Here is a 16,294-nt window from a genome sequence, read left to right on the forward strand (position 1 = left end):
TCTTGGTGGAAAGTACCAGTAGTTAAAGCCTTCATGGAAGGAGTAAAGAGACTTCACCCTCCTATTTCTAACCCACCACCAGGATGGGACCTTAACGTGGTGCTATCTAAGGTCATGGGCCGCCCATTCGAGCCCATGCACAAAAGCAGTCTCAAACACCTGACTTACAAAACGGCCTTCATAGTAGCAATTACATCTATAAGAAGAGTCAGTGAAATTTAGGCTCTGTCAGTGCAAGATCCCTTCTTTACTGTCCATAAAGATAAACTGGTTTTACGCACACACCCTAGGTTCTCACCTAAGTTTATTTCAAAATTCCACGTGAACCAGTCCATCGAGCTTCCGGCTTTCTTCCAAGACCCACAAAGCTCGGCTGAGGTGAAACTACACACACTAGATGTGCGTAGGGCGGTCCTCTACTATGTAAACAAGACCAGACCGCTAAGGAAAACAGATCAGCTGTTTGTCTCCGTAGCTACAGGCAGAGAGGGGGATCACGTCTCTAAAGGTGCCATCTCTAAGTGGATTATTAACTGTATCCAGCTGTGTTACTCACTTTCTGAAAAAACTCTGCCTTTCACGCCTAGGGCCCACTCTACAAGAGGCATTGGGGCCACTCTGGCTTTCATTGCAAATGTACCCCTTGACACCATTTGCAAAGCAGCTACTTGGAGCTCTATTCACACTTTTACTCAGCACTACTGCATTGACACTCATTCCAAGACACATACACAAGTGGGACAAGTGGTTCTAAGACATTTATTTGCTCATGACCCTTCTCACATCCCACCTCCTTCTTCAGGTACTGCCCGCTAATCTATGCACAGCATGTGATCTGAGCAGATTCCACAAGCCTCCGAAGGGATACATTACTCACCGTAATCGTATTTCTGATGCTTGTATCTGCTTAGATTCACATGCGACCCACCCTTCCTCCCCTCTGAGAGAAGGCGCATGGATGCTTGTAGTCTTACCTTTCTATCTATCTGCTTGGATTATCTGTACTCACGCTACTCCTCATGCTACCTCATGTCAGAAAAAATACATTCTGAGGGTCCTAGACGCGTGAGGGATCATGGGTACAGTGGACCTCACACTAGGGATAGTATTACTGGGACGCCCTGTGTCGACACCCTTTTTCGAGTTTCGAAAAACAAACTGTAATACTCCGCAGCTTCCACTAGATGACGGCCTATGCACAGCATGTGAATCTAAGCAGATAAAAGCATCAGAAATACGATTACGGTGAGTATATATCCACGCCCTATTGGCACATTTGAGGACATATCTACTATCCTCTCGGAAAACTTAAAACACACATCACATGTACTTCTACTAGGGGACTTGAACCTGGGATTCAATGACCCCAAAGACACACTAACTACAGCTATAGCAAATGTCCTTACTGAGCTAGGCCTTATACAAAGAGTGACACTACCTACGCATGAGAAGGGCAGAACCCTTGATTGGATGGCTGACTATAATTGTGTCACTACCATTGCAGCCATCACCCCCCAGATATGGACTGGCCACTCCCTTATAGCTTTCACACTCAATTCCAAAACTCCCACAACTCAAGATAAACTCATAGCAACCCCTACCCTAACAAGAAAAAAAAATAAAACATAACTAGTGACAAACTACTACCCCTAATACTCCCCACCCTAAACTCACTACCAGATACATCTCATCCTCTGACCCTGGTAAATGAATACAACTAAGTTATGGCAGTAGACTTAGACGCTATTGCCCCTTTAAAAATGAGGAATAGCAAACCTAGAGCACATCTAAATGCCTGGTTTATGCCATACCTAAAAACACTAAGGGAAGAAAGATGTAAAAGGGAAACGCTCTGGAGGTTAGTGCCATCTGAGGCGAATAAAGCCAACCTTATCAGCATATCCACTAAATACAAAACTGAAATTCGGCGCTCCAAAAAGGAACCTTACAACAACAGGATCCTGCAAGCGAACTCAGGGACCAAAGAATTGTTTACAATCCTGAAAAAACTTGATAACCCAATCCCTGTACCAGATAATTGTGTCCAAGTTAAGTCACGGTGCTCTGACATTCAGAAGGCCCTTACAGACAAAATTGCTTCCCTCCAAGTCAAAATATCTAAGAAAAAACTTAACAAATCAACTACCACACCACAACCTTGTACACCACCCACTCTATCCAAACCTGTACAACGTTTCAACTTTTCTAGACTATCAATACTTGAGGTTGAAAAAATCATCCTCACGCTTAAACCTTCCAATTGTCATGGCGACAAATATCCGGCCCAAATTATAAAAGGCGCAGCTAGAGACTTAGTACTGTTAATCTCCAAGCTTATTAACGCGTCATTTACCACGGGCACCATCCCAAGCAACCTCAAGGTATCCTGGGTCCTTCCACTCCTCAAGAAACAATCGCTTGACCCTTCCATACCTACGAACTACAGGCCCATTACAACGTTGCCATTCCTCCTAAAAATACTAGACTGGGTGGCTTACCTGCAAATTCAGAAATTCCTTGCGCAGAACCAACTGCTTGGCGTCCGGCAATCAGGATTCAGGCCACAACTTGGCATGTAAACTGCACTTATCAACCTTCTAGCCCAGATCGACGAACTGAGAGACAAAGGTAAATCAGGCTTATTACTCCTGCTAGACCTCTCAGCAGCGTTTGACCTGGTGGACCACAACATCCTCTGCAACCATTTAGATTCAGCAGCACACTTTACTCAACTAGCCATAGCCTGGATTCAATCATTCTTTAGCAATAGAACCATGAGAGTCTTCTCTACCACAGCAGTAGCAGAGCCCATCCCCATCACCTGTGGAGTACCTCAGGGGTCTTGTGTCTCCCCTACTATGTATAATATATTTACCAAGCCCCTTTTCGAAGATCTGGACGGATCGGTGTCACCTACACTAACTATGCAGATGACACCCAGATTCTCATGCCACTTAAAGGGGATTACGATAAGGATTTGGCCTTGGTGAATAGACTATACCTCATCACCCAGGCATGGATGGCACTCCATGGTCTATGCCTGAATGATGACAAAACGGAGCTTATCATTCTGGGGACCGGGACTAATATTAACAAACTCGGCCAGAAATACACTTCCTTTGATATTGACGGCAATACGATTAAGGTCGCTAAGGAGGTAAAAACTCTAGGTTCCTATCTGGATTCTAGCCTCACCCTAGCTAAACAAGAGAACGCAATGGCATCGACTACGGCTTACACATGTAAGCTGATTAGATCTGCCAGGCCCTACCTCTCAACAAGTAGCTGCACCACATTGGCCAGAGCACTTGTGTTGTCCAAACTGGACTACTGTAATGCCCTATACATCGGGCCCAATAAATACATCACTAAAAAAATTGAAACTCTACTAAATAACGCCCTGAGAGCAGCTTTAGGAATAGCCAAAAAAGAACATATCTTGGTAGTAAGGAGGCAAACAAATTGGCTCTCCACTATCGATAAAATTAGGCTAAAAACCGCTTCATTGACCTAAAAGTGTCTTAACAACACAGCACCCCGCTACTTAATAGACAGAATCAATAGAATAGAAAACCTACTCTTCGACCCACCAGAGCTGCTTACACCAACTGCCTGACAGTCCCTACTTTCAAATTGACTAAAATTGGAGGTAGTAGCTTCTCAGTTAAAGCGGCCCAACTCTGGAACTCCCTGTCCCCCCTCTAAGGGCGGTCCAAACTTACGCCAATTTCAGACTCCACATTATCAACTGGTTCAAAGAAAATGACGATTGACACTAGTACCCCTTTGCCTTTGAACGCCTACTGCCTTCCTGTATATATGTTGTTACCATAGATGCACTGTGCATAATTTTACCTTTGTATATATACCAATATCTATGCATCTTGTTAATTTAGCTATTTTAACAAGTGCACTTCTTCCTGTCATCACTATTTGAATATACCTCACGTTGTATCCTGTATTGCTTTTGTAACCTTGTAAGCTGAATATCTTCTTGTCTCTGTGCCCTGATACCCTTGGGTCTGGTGCGCATTATAAATCAATAAACAAACATAAACAAACTCTGTCTTTCCCTCCACTTACTCTCCGTGCAACACACCTTGGTGGGAGCAAGCATATCCTGCTGCGTTGACTGGCCAACCTGATGGGGGTGTTTGAGTATTTTGTCCTGGCTCCCTTCCTAATGGTTGTGGTGGGTAACCTAGATGGCCTGCCCGATCCATAATCGCCTGTGCACCCTTGAAACCTCAACCTAACAGCCTAGTGCCAGTGAGGGGTATCTTAACTGCTACTCCTTCCACAGGCACCCGTTAGCACCGGGCAGCACACGTGAGCCACCACCTTACTTGCAGGGGCCAAGCCTTTTTTTTCCAGCCTGGAAATAGACATTGTAAAGTTTAAGGCTTCCCGGGCTCAGAGAAGAATGAAGGCACCCTCATGCCTATGTCTCTTACAAAGCCATCCTTCCCTTGGGTTTTCCACTTGCCCCTCCCTCTGCCGCTGAGCAGTTTGTCTGGGAGCATTTGCCTCCTGACCTCCCTGAAGATTGACGACAAGCAACACCTTCACAAGTACACTAAAGCACATTTAAAACTCACTGACCCTCTCTTTACCACCCTAGACCCCTTTATCTCTGTGAACTGGGAGATTCCAGCCCTTTAAGACGAGGTAGCAATACCCTTGAGATGAATGGGGATGCAGAAATTATTCAGACATCCATCGAAACGACTCGGGTAGTTGGCAAAAAGGATAACTGTTTTAATATCAATTATCTAAAACAGGGAGTACAACTGACATCCACTCGATCTTATCACTCACTCAATGCATTTGAAAAAAAAGCTTGTTTTTACAACAAAAACTCATCATAGGTGACGTCAACCTATGTATTTACTAACATCATCCTACTTGGCAAACTTCAAAAACCTAGATGTTCCCGTAGACCCTATCACAATAGCCAAGTATACGTTCCATACTAGTCTAAGAAAGTGATAGGCTCCTTAACATCAGGTCGGGCAACTAAGCCCTCCCCTTAAATAGGTCAGTATGAACGTCACTAAATACACAACGTCCCATTGATTACACAAACTATAGGGCCCTTAATTACATGGCCCCCTACCATTGGTTGGCACTCTAAGCTCTGTCAGTACTCTTCCACCTACGTTTGTACTCTTCCACCTACGTTCGAGGCACGCAGACTGGGCTTCCAGGTGCTTTTGAGCTAGTTTTAACCATAGCTTCCCAATTAGCATAATCATCTATCATCACCTCATTGGTCTGCTGTCAATTAGGACTTTCAACTTGTCCTTGAGAGTGTTCTTTGCTCTGTAGAATTCAGGGGAGTGAAGGCACGCTCTGCCTCCATGCGTTGGCGTGGTCGTCATGTTTGTCCAACTTCATCCTTCCACGTGACTTAAGACCACAAAATTGAGCTCTAGTGTATTTAAAATGCTATTTTCTAATAATCCTCTGACGTCTTTCTTGTTTTTGTCTATGCCTTCAGAACAGGAGTTTTGTTCTTTCACGCGATTTGTACCCAATGTCTGCCCACCCCAGCCTGATACAGCCTTGGCTTCTTGGGGCTTATCCAGCCTCGCCTTTCTGAGATACACTCTTGTTAATTCAATTGCTTTTTTACCGCGACACATTGGAAAAAAGGCCTTTCTTTTTCGGCTCAGCTCTGCTAGAACACGTAGTGGTAACATCCATTATTTACTTACTCCTATATATGTTTACTTTGGTGCATGCCACAATCTATTCTCCATTTAGCTAGCCTCAAGAATACTTTGTCTGCTTGTGTTTCTTTGTATATGTACATGTGTAAAATTACTTGATATCTTCATCAGTTCTGTAGCATAAGTTTCTTAATCTTGAGCCCAAGATGTTACTTATCTTTGATACTTTCTTGATGCCTTATAGAATATCTTCATTCTCTTGTCTCTGCATCTCTTCTATGTACGTCAGTTCGGTTTTGTGTGTGACATCACCATTCTTATCTCCCTGACATTTGCTCTGTTTCTTCTTGGATTTCATTCAAATGTCCATCATACTGTCTAGTATGCAGGTATGGTTTTCTCAATGGAAATCTTGCTTCCAGGATTCTCCTTGGTATCTGTATTGTATTTTTACTGGTACTGCACGTGTCTCACACTCTGGTTCCCAACATATAGGCAATAAGGGCAAAGTGGTTGAAGTGTGGGTATTTGGCTCCTTCACCACACTCCCCCCTCTGGGCGATTCATCGTCCACTCTCCCATCATCCTTCACGTCTAGGCATCCTTGTCTGAAGAAATGCTTTTTTGGGATCCATATCTTTATGACACCCTTCAGGCATCCAGCTGATTTCACATGCTCATCCTTGTTCCAAGTCATGCATGCAAACCAGCTATCATCAGCAATGTCTTCCACTTCGTCTATCATCTGGACGTGTAGCTTCGTCAGCATCTCTATGGCCTCTGTCAAGGTGCCATTCTCATCATCATGAGAAGGTATGAACGTGCAACATGATTCCCCGATTTTTGCACAAAAACCTCCATCCATAGCTGTAATCATGTCCAGGACGTATCTATTCTGAAGAGTCATCAGTCGTATGGCTCTCATCTCTTCTCTGATAGCATTGAATCCCTTTATGGTAGTGTTGATTGTCTGCACCAATTCCCATCTGGTAATCTGCAGCCATTTGGTATTTGCTCCAACCTAGATTCTTGGCATGAAGATCAATGTGAATACCGACGAAGTATGGATAAACAGTCTATGTTCATACGGGATGGAGTCAACAACTTCTATTGACTTGGCTGAGAAATAGTTCTCTCTCTTCATTCGATTCATTCTCTTCATTCGATTAATCAGCTCCACAGATCTCTTCTTCCTCAGATGAGCATCTGCTTTTGGAAAACTGTCAAGATTTAAGTCACGTTTAGGAATCACCAACGCTGGAACATGCACATTCACTAGTGAGCATCGCCCTCCACAGTCCTCGGCAGCTTTATATACGGTCTGGACCCATAAGCCCAGTAGTGATCCATAATTACTGCTGTTCCAAGTTTCATTCCTGGTACATCAAAGATTCGACCACAGTTCTGGTTCTCTTTTCTTGTTCCATTATTTCTGAAGCACAGCTTTGCACTCTCCAAAGGCACTATCTGTAAAGGCCCTTCTCTATCTTCGACCAAGGTCAGTAGCTTAGCAAGTCTTAGCCATAGTGGCTTGCATCCATTCTGCACTATGTAAATGGTTGGTTGATAACAACCAATGACCACCCAGGCTCTGCGGATCACCACTCCTTCTTCCCATCCATCAGGTGATAGTACTGATCCCCAAATTTGCATCTGGCCTCTGTTCTTCCATCTACGAATTTCTTCTGCAGATTTTCCTGGACTCTCAAGTCTTTTGTACACTTCCCATCTGATTCTAGCTCCTTTCACTCCAGGCTTTTACATATGGTCTCGGCTGCCTTGTAGTTGCCGCATCTGTACCCTCCTTCTGTATAGGAGACAGGAATCTTTGCTCCATTTGTGTCTATATAGTAAGCAGTACGCACTGTAAGTGAAAGCAGTAGCACCATGAACAAAATGCAGGTGTAAATTACGTATACGTTTGCCCATTTACAACAATAGCTTCTTGCACATGATGGATGTCTCTCATGATCTGCCATGATGATGTTGCTATTGATGCTGCCCATTCTTACTCTTTTTTTAAGGAAGGAAAAAAAAACTTTAATTGGGCAACAGCATGCAATACTCTGGAAGCTGCTGAGTCTGCTCCACAAGTTTCCCAATCAGCTGGCTGCTACTGGACGATCAACAAAAGTTCCCAATGAAGATAACGAATCGTCCTTTCACCAGACGACAAGTGAATGCCTTTCCAGCAAGAAGTAGACAACTACAGTTATTAGACTCTGGACCTCTTACTCTGAAGGTCTCATTCACTTCTCAGTGTTACCTCAGAATAAAGGTTCACCTGTGTTATTATGTCTCTCAGTATTTCATTAAGTGCTGCGTTATTCCTTAGGTCTGTCAAGAAAGTTCAAACATCAGTTTGTCTTCTAACGAAATGCAGGCACTCCTCAATTAAGAAATAGAACACTACTCCAACCAGTCTATGTGAATTATCAGCTGATAGGGGCATTTGTGTTTTCCCCACTGTACTCAGGAAGCTGAAGAATTTGCTCTATTATGGCTGCAAGCAATCTCATGATTGGATCATTCTTGGGATCTTGCAGGAACAGATGAACGCTAGTAGTTCTCCCCACAAGTGCTGGGTAAATGCGCAGAATTAACAAAAAAACTGGAAGAACGATCCGTGGAACGTGGCCATCAGGCATTACCATGCGCGCCACCGAAAAGAAATTCAGTGAGAAAGGAATCTGGGAACTGTTCCCTCTTCCATTCGTCAAAAAGGAATTCCAAATCTGGCATTTTTCCTTCTCGATCAAGACTTAAGCATGTCTCAGTCCAATGTCAACAAACTCCTGTGGCTCAAGAACAAATAGCTTCCCTTAACTTAGTGACTGAAAAGAGTGTCCTGAAAATAAGCCACAGTCCAATGTACTCTTTATCTATTTATTCAACAGCTTCTGCGTCCTTCTTCCTCGTCATAGACCTAGTCTGCATGTGCTGTGGTTCTTCCCTGATGCTTGCTTCCGACAGGGGGTGGGAGTGAAGGGGGTTCTCCAGCATAGATTTTCACGTCTCCAAGGAAGATCCAAGTGTGCCTGCCTTGCACCTTCACTGCTGACTGTGTTACGTCTTCCACAATGAATGGCACGTTGAAACAGGGTTTGTGCCACCTACTCGTAAAATTGCGGATCAGGATCTTATCACCTGGGAAAAGTTTGGGAAGATGTACTTTTTTACATCCGGTTGCTGTAGCATCTCCTTCTGTGTTCCGTGCCCCACACCCCTTCCGCTTGTGCTGATCTGAAATGACAGATACTTGTAGTCATACACGTAACATAATCACATAACTCCTTTCCTAACAATTCTGCTGTTGTCTGGGCATCACTTCTAGTTCTAGATGGAGGTGTGAGGAGTGTCTTCATACGCCTCCCTGTCACTATTTCATGGGGGGTAAGATGGTGGTCGGAACCCGGTTGATTTTTCAACGCATACAATGCCTGTGGTAGGGAATGCAACCATCCTTTCTTCAAGGTAAGCTTCAATTTGGCTATTCTTTCCTTAAGCAGGCTGAGTCTCTCACAGACCCTGTTCGCCTGCGGGTGATAAACTGATGAAAACTTGTTCTTTATACTAAGGAGCAAGCTTATCTGTTCAAAGACTTCATCAACAAAATGAGGGCCATTATCTGATCTCAATACTTCACATATTCCCCATCTTGGAAATACTTCTCGTACTAAAGGTTTTGGTGCACAGGTGGAGTCTGGATGCATACATGGATCAGCCTCAATCCACCTCGAGAAAGGACATACCATTACAGTCATATATCTGTATCCATTGCATACTTGCAGCATATCGACATAGTTGATGTGCAAATGCTGAAAGGGACCATTATGTCTCAGAATAACTACTCTAATTGTGCGCAGTGTGTGCCCAGCGGTAAACTTTTGACATACAATGCAGGTCACTACATAACATGCAAGGTGTTCTACCAAATTCGGTACAAACCATTCCTCCGCAATTGTTGCAGCAAGGCACTCTCTAGTGACGTGCGCAGGGTAGTGTAGCTGTTCAAACGCCACCCTTAATAAGGCTACAGGCATCACCGGTTTACCAGTGCTGTCTTGTCGCCACCATACTTCAGAAGGTTTTAAAGAACACCCTCTCTGCGTCCACAGGTCTTTCTCATCCTGAGGCGCTTCCCCTTGGATCTCTATCAGCTGAGTCTTAGACAGATTACTATAACAATCAGACACACTTATCACCACCACCATGCTTTCATTCACATCAGGCGTGTCAAACGACATAATAATGTCTGAACATGCAATGCGTTTTGCTTCCTCATCTGCTGCTTGATTTCCACGTAAGATAAAGTCTAACCTTTTAGTGTGTGCTGCGCACTTAACGACTGTGATGGCTACTGGGAGTTGTAGTACTTTAATGAGTCTGTTCAATAAGGCTGCGTGATGCACTGGAGTGCCGTCCGCTCAGATGTAGCCCCTCCTTTTTCAACGTGCTAGCCCTGCGTGCCCTGTCGACGTCACATAGACAGAGTCACTGTACACCGTTATTTCCTGGTCTGCGTGTCACTCGGGCGCGACAATCAGCGCCACTAATTCTGCAGCCTGTGCCAAAAAAATAGACGGTAGTTGTGCACTTATAAGTACTTCAAACTCTCCATTGGGAGTGTGCTTCACCACATCGGCACCTGTATATCTTTGTCCATCATTTTGATCGATTCTAGAAGAACCGTCAATAAAGAGAATCTCCCCAGCTGCCAACGCATTTTCCTTCACTCTCGGGAGTTCATCATGGAATTCCTCATAGTTCAAGCAATCATGTGCAGGTTCGTCTTCTGCCAGTGATTCTGCTACAAACATGGCAGGATTCACTATTCTGCATCAAACTATTTTAATCGCTGGATTCAATATGACCACCTCATAGGCAGAAGCCCTTTGAGAAGTCCACGTGCCTTTAGGTTTTTTCAAAATGGCAAACAAAGCATGTTCAACAAATAACATCATGGGACATCCCATTACTATACTGGCAGCCTTCTCAATGGCGAACGCGGCGGCTGCCAAAGATTGTTCACAAGTCAAGTGACCCCTCATTACTGGGTCTAGAATCCCACTGTAATATGCAAGGGGCTTGTACCCCAAGGTGGTTCTCTGTGTGAGTACAGCTGTCATAACAGTGCCATTTGTGTGCGAGGAAAAAAATAATTCCTCAGCATAATTTGGAATCCCTAAAACTGGAGCTGTGAAAATTGCCTTTTTCTATTCCTCAAACCCTTCTTCCATTTCCTCAGTCCAAACAATATTTTCCTGATTTGCCTGTGCTTTCTTCAGGGCTTGCAACAAGGGCCTTATGTATGAACTGTAATCAAAGACCCATGCTCTTAAATAGTTACACGGTTCCAAAAATCTTTGCATGTGTTCTATCATGTGAGGTTTTGCTGTTTTCAAAGTAGCCTCCACCCTCTCAGGAGTAACTTTTCCCTCATGCGAAATTAGCTGGCCTATAAACAGTACTTGTTCTTGACAGTACTGTAATTTCACCTTGTCTACTTTATATCCTTTCTCTGCAAGGACAATCATCAATTGGACTGAATCGCGTCTGCACTCTTCCTCTGAGGTGCTGCAGACCAATATGTCATCCACGTATTACAATACAGCACTTTCTAAATCAATATTGTTTAAGTACATCTGTAGGACCATATTGAAAATCGATGGAGACGCACAGTACCCCTGGGGCAGGCGAATACTTTTCAGGCCAGTTTGTCTGAAAGTAAATGACATCAGATCTTGCCAGTCTTTATGCAATGGGATTGAGAAAAACGCATTTTCCAAGTCAATCACAGTGAAATATCACGCCTCAACAGGGATATTACATAAGATTGTCGCAGGATTAGGAACTGAAGGGAACTCTTCCTCTACAATCTGGTTAATTGGGCGAAGGTCTTGCATTAAACGCACACCCCCCACCCTTATTTTCTTTTCACAGGGTACACTGACGTATTACAGAGTGACTCTGACATCACTAAGATACCTTGCTCCATCATGGCGGATATCGTCTTAAAAATACCTTTATCTGCCTCTCGAGACATGGGATATTGTTGTGCTCGAGGTAAAATTGCTCCTGGTTTCTATTTAATCTTTACTTCTCCAACCCCCTTCAATAGGCCTATGTCATAGGGGCCTGTTGTCCATAATGAAACTGTCACTTTCGCCATGTCTTCATTGAAATACTCAAGGCGTTTCTGTGCTAACATCATTTTCTGAGGAACCTCTTGTTTAATTGCTCTCACCTAATACAAATCAATTACAGTAATACTCATCTCGAATACCACTTCGTCATCTGATGGATGATCTCTAAACATATCCTCATCAGTGATGTCAGTCTATAACCTTCCCCAATGAAAATCACTGTGCACCATCGTCTGCCTTCATTATCAACTCCATCAAGCATAGCTGGCTCTCCTCGCACTGCAGCTGCCTGTAACTCTAAGAGATAGATTCATCCTTCCTCTTCATCCATAGGTATCTTTGACCTGAATAAAAACTCATCAGGTATTTTCACTGTCTCACCCAATAAACCTGGCAACCATGTTAAGATAATGCGCACGCCATACTGAAAAACGTCTGGTTATAACAGTACTCCTCACATGGCCATTTGTCCTGCAAATGCCATAATAAATTCACTCACATTTAAATAATCCATTTAAATAATCCATTCAAGGCATAGTGTTGAACACACTATGCCTTCATCAGTGGACAAAATCGTTATGTTCAATTTTGTCATCAAATCTCAACCTAATATATTGACAGGTGTCTGCCTTGAATATAACAATGGGACAGACATGTCACACTCTCCTATAGAGACTGGCAATTCTTCATTAAAAGGAACTTCTCTTGTAGCACCTGTGAAACCTTGAGTATTCATGGCATTTCCAGACATCTGTCACGCCATTTACCTGGAGACCGGGGTCCTCTGCACCTACTCGCTCTCCTCTCTCTTGGCGGATCTACCCGCACTTTCGCCTGCGGGGATCCGCCATGGGGAGAGCTTCTGGGGTTCCCGTCGGGAGTCCTCTGCGCATGCGCGGGAGACCACGGTCTCGATTCCGCGCATGTGCAGTAGATTGGGCTCTCTCCACGGCGAGTGCTCCCGTTCCGAGCCTCGCTTTGGATGTGCCGGCACCCAGTAACGAGACGGCTTGCGTTTCAAGCCTCTCTCGGGTGCCGGCCATCCTATAAAGCGAGCCTCGATCAGGGGCAAGTCGCGTCTCAACGCGGTTTGCCCAGATCGTGTTTTCGCTCATTTTTGCCACCTACCTGTTCCGGCCCAGCTCAGTCTCCTGCTCCTGCCTGAACCCTTCCCTGGGTTCCTGCCCCTGCTGCTTATCTGGTCCTTCTCCCTTGGGGTCTTGGTGTTCCACTGGGGTCCCAGATTTCTACCCTTAGGTGCTGTTTCGTTTTTTTCCCTGGGTTCCCCTTCTCTGTCCTGTTCCTGGGTTTGTTTCTCAGTCCTGTTCCTGGGTTGGTTTCCCAGTCCTGTTCTTGGGTCTGGTTTCCACACGCCTGAGCCATCACCTGTTTCCTTTGGGGCATTGTGCCTCCCAGCTGCTTCCAGTCGGATCTTCCACCTGCCTGCCATCCTTGTTTCTCCAGTGGTTGCGGTTGTCCAGCTCTACCACCAACTACAGACTTCACAGTCTTTGGGCATTCGACATCTGCCTCTCCTGGCACATACAACTCCAATCAAGTTTGATGGAGACCCCCGACGTGTAGCAGAATTCTGCAATCATTGCCGAGTCCATTTTCTCTTCAAACCATCTCATTTTACCAGTGACAAGGCCAAGATTGGATATATCCTGGGGAATCTATCTGGAAACGCTCTTGCTTGGGCCACTCCATTGGTGGCCACCAATAGTCCAATTTTGAATGACTTCATGGCCTTTGAAAAGGCTTTCTTGGAGGTGTTCCAATCACCAAACCTGGCTTCCGTAGCCCAGAACCAGTTGATGGACATGAGACAAGGAAGCGCTGACATAATAACTTACATAAGCCGCTTCCGTCAACTGGCGACCGACTCTCATTGGCCAGAAGTAACACAAAGTACCTTGTTTCGTCGAGGATTGAGAGATGAATACAAGGACGAGTTACTCCATATTCCCGAGACCCTCCAACGTCTTATCGAACAAGTGCTCCGGATAGACCAGAGGCTTACGGAGCGAAGGGCAGAGAGACGCTGGTCCGAGAAGTTTCATTCCAAGATGCCTAACATACCAGTCGGATCTTTTGGTTCTCCGGAGTCTGGCTCTGAACCTATGCAATTAGGGGCCATGAGAGGTCCTTTGTCTGAAGAAGAAAGGAGAAGAAGAAGAACCCTGCGCTTATGTCTTTATTGTGGAGCGGCTGGGCATTATCTGGGTACATGCCCTCTACGCCCTCAGAAAAAGAAGGCGGAAAACTAGGAGACCTGTTGCGTAATGGAAGGGCAGCAACAGGTCCTGCTTCTCTCTCAGGCCTTTCCGCATCTTGTTTCTCTTCTCACCCCATGCAACCAGCTGTCTTATTGACCCTGAAGATCAGGATATCTTTGCCTGATAAGACTCTGGAAGTTTACGGATTGCTGGATAGCGGAGCTTCTGGTAATTATATCGACGAATCATTTGCCAATAGCAACGGTATACCCCTGCTCTCCGAACAAACAGCCCTACCGGTTGAGGTCATCGATGGTTCACCTCTGTCCTCTGGACCCGTCCATCTTCATACCGTGGGATTGGTGCTGAAGATTGATGATCACCTGGAGACTTTGGCCTTGGACGTGATCAAGTCACCCATCTACAAGTTGGTTTTGGGATTACCATGGTTGCAATGCCACAATCCGGTTATCAACTGGGGAACTTGTACCTTGTCTTTCTCTTCCACCTTCTGTTCCCAGAATTGCAACCTGCCAACCCAGACTCTTGTCTCTTCAACACTTTTGGAATCAATTGGCAGAAGTCCGAAACTTTGTTCCATATCTCATGTTCCCCAGGAATATGCCGCTTTTGGACATGTGTTCTCGGAACCAGGAAATATACCATTGCCCCCACATCGCTCATTTGATTGTTCAATTGATTTGTTGCCAGGCGTTGAGATTCCTCATGGAAGGCTGTATGCGTTAACCCAGGAAGAGAGGCAAGTGCTACAAGACTACTTATCGGAATGTTTAAGTAAGGGATATATAGCCCCTTCGAAGTCACCTGCGTGCTTTCCATTATTTTTCGTAAAGAAAAAGGAAGGAGCTTTACGACCTTGCATAGACTATCGTCAATTGAACGATATAACTATAAAGTACCGCTATCCCTTACCCTTGATTCGTAACATCCTGGAAACCCTCCACACAGCTCGGATCTTCACTAAGCTCGACTTACGCGGCGCTTACCATTTGGTTCGCATTAAGGATAGGGACGAATGGAAAACCGGATTTAAGACCCCCTTTGGACACTTTGAGTACAGGGTGATGCCTTTCGGTCTAAGTAATGCCCCAGCTGTCTTCCAGAGATTCATGGATAACATCTTCAGTGATTTAATAGGAATTTTGGTTTGGATCTACTTGGACGATATTTTGATTTTTTCCAAATCTCTTGAGGAACATGTGAGACACGTTCGTGAAGTCCTTCTCCGTTTATCCTCTAACCAGTTGTTTGCCAAGGCGGAGAAATGTTCTTTTCATCAACACAGCATTGAATTCCTGGGATATGTGATCAATCATACCGGTATTGAGATGGATCCCAAGAAGGTTCAGGCCGTCCTAGATTGGAAGCAGCCACATGATGTAAAATCTCTGCAGCGCTACTTGGGTTTTGCAAATTTTTATAGGCGCTTTATCCCTCACTTTTCCCAAACTACAGCGCCACTCTCTAGGTTGACCAGCAGCAAGACTGTTTTCAAGTGGGATTCTCTAGCTTCACAAGCCTTCGCCACCTTGAAGACGGCTTTTACCACCGCCCCAATTCTGCGTCACCCTGAGGACGAATTACCCTATATTGTGGAGGCAGACGCTTCCGATTTCGGCATTGGAGCGGTCCTTCTGCAGTGTGATCCTAAGACCTCTGTCGAACATCCAGTAGCCTATTACTCACGTAAATTGAATTCCAGTGAAAGGAACTATGCGGTTATTGAGCGGGAATTACTTGCCATAAAGATGGCTTTTGAAGAATGGAGACATCTCCTGCTTGGGGCACGCTTTTCTGTAGCGGTCCGTACAGATCACCGGAACTTGCAGTATTTACGTTCCTTACAGTGCCGTACGCCTCGCCAGGCTAGATGGGCTTTCTTTTTTTCTCCGTTTCAGTTCCGAACCTTCTGCAGCAATCATTGGTGTCAGAACGAGACGGTTTGCTGTTTTTCCAGAAGAGGTTGTACATTCCGGTGGGGCCTATCCGTGATGGCATACTACATGGTTTTCATGACTCTTTGATTGGGGTCATCGAGGAATTAAAGCTACGCAAGAACTAGTGTCTCGACAATTTTGGTGGCCGGGGTGGGCCAGTTCTGTCAAGAAGTATCTGGAGAGCTGCCCCGTCTGCGCCCAGATGAAGGTACCGAGAAGAAGACCTCTAGGACTGCTTCTTCCTACGGAACTGTCACCGTACCCGTGGCACACCATAGCCACAGACTTTATTGTAGACT

General features: G+C 45.0%; 1 protein-coding gene across 2 annotated transcripts in view; it reads left to right on the plus strand.

Annotated features, from left to right (window-relative positions):
* ALDH1L2 (aldehyde dehydrogenase 1 family member L2) overlaps nucleotides 1-16,294 on the plus strand; it is an 836,174-nt gene that overhangs the window by 446,345 nt on the left and 373,535 nt on the right. The gene's annotated exons all lie outside the window — the stretch shown is intronic.

The sequence above is a fragment of the Ambystoma mexicanum genome, chromosome 12 (assembly GCF_040938575.1).
Source record: "Ambystoma mexicanum isolate Mex_15411 chromosome 12, UKY_AmexF1_1, whole genome shotgun sequence".
NCBI classification, from domain to species: Eukaryota; Metazoa; Chordata; class Amphibia; order Caudata; family Ambystomatidae; genus Ambystoma; species Ambystoma mexicanum.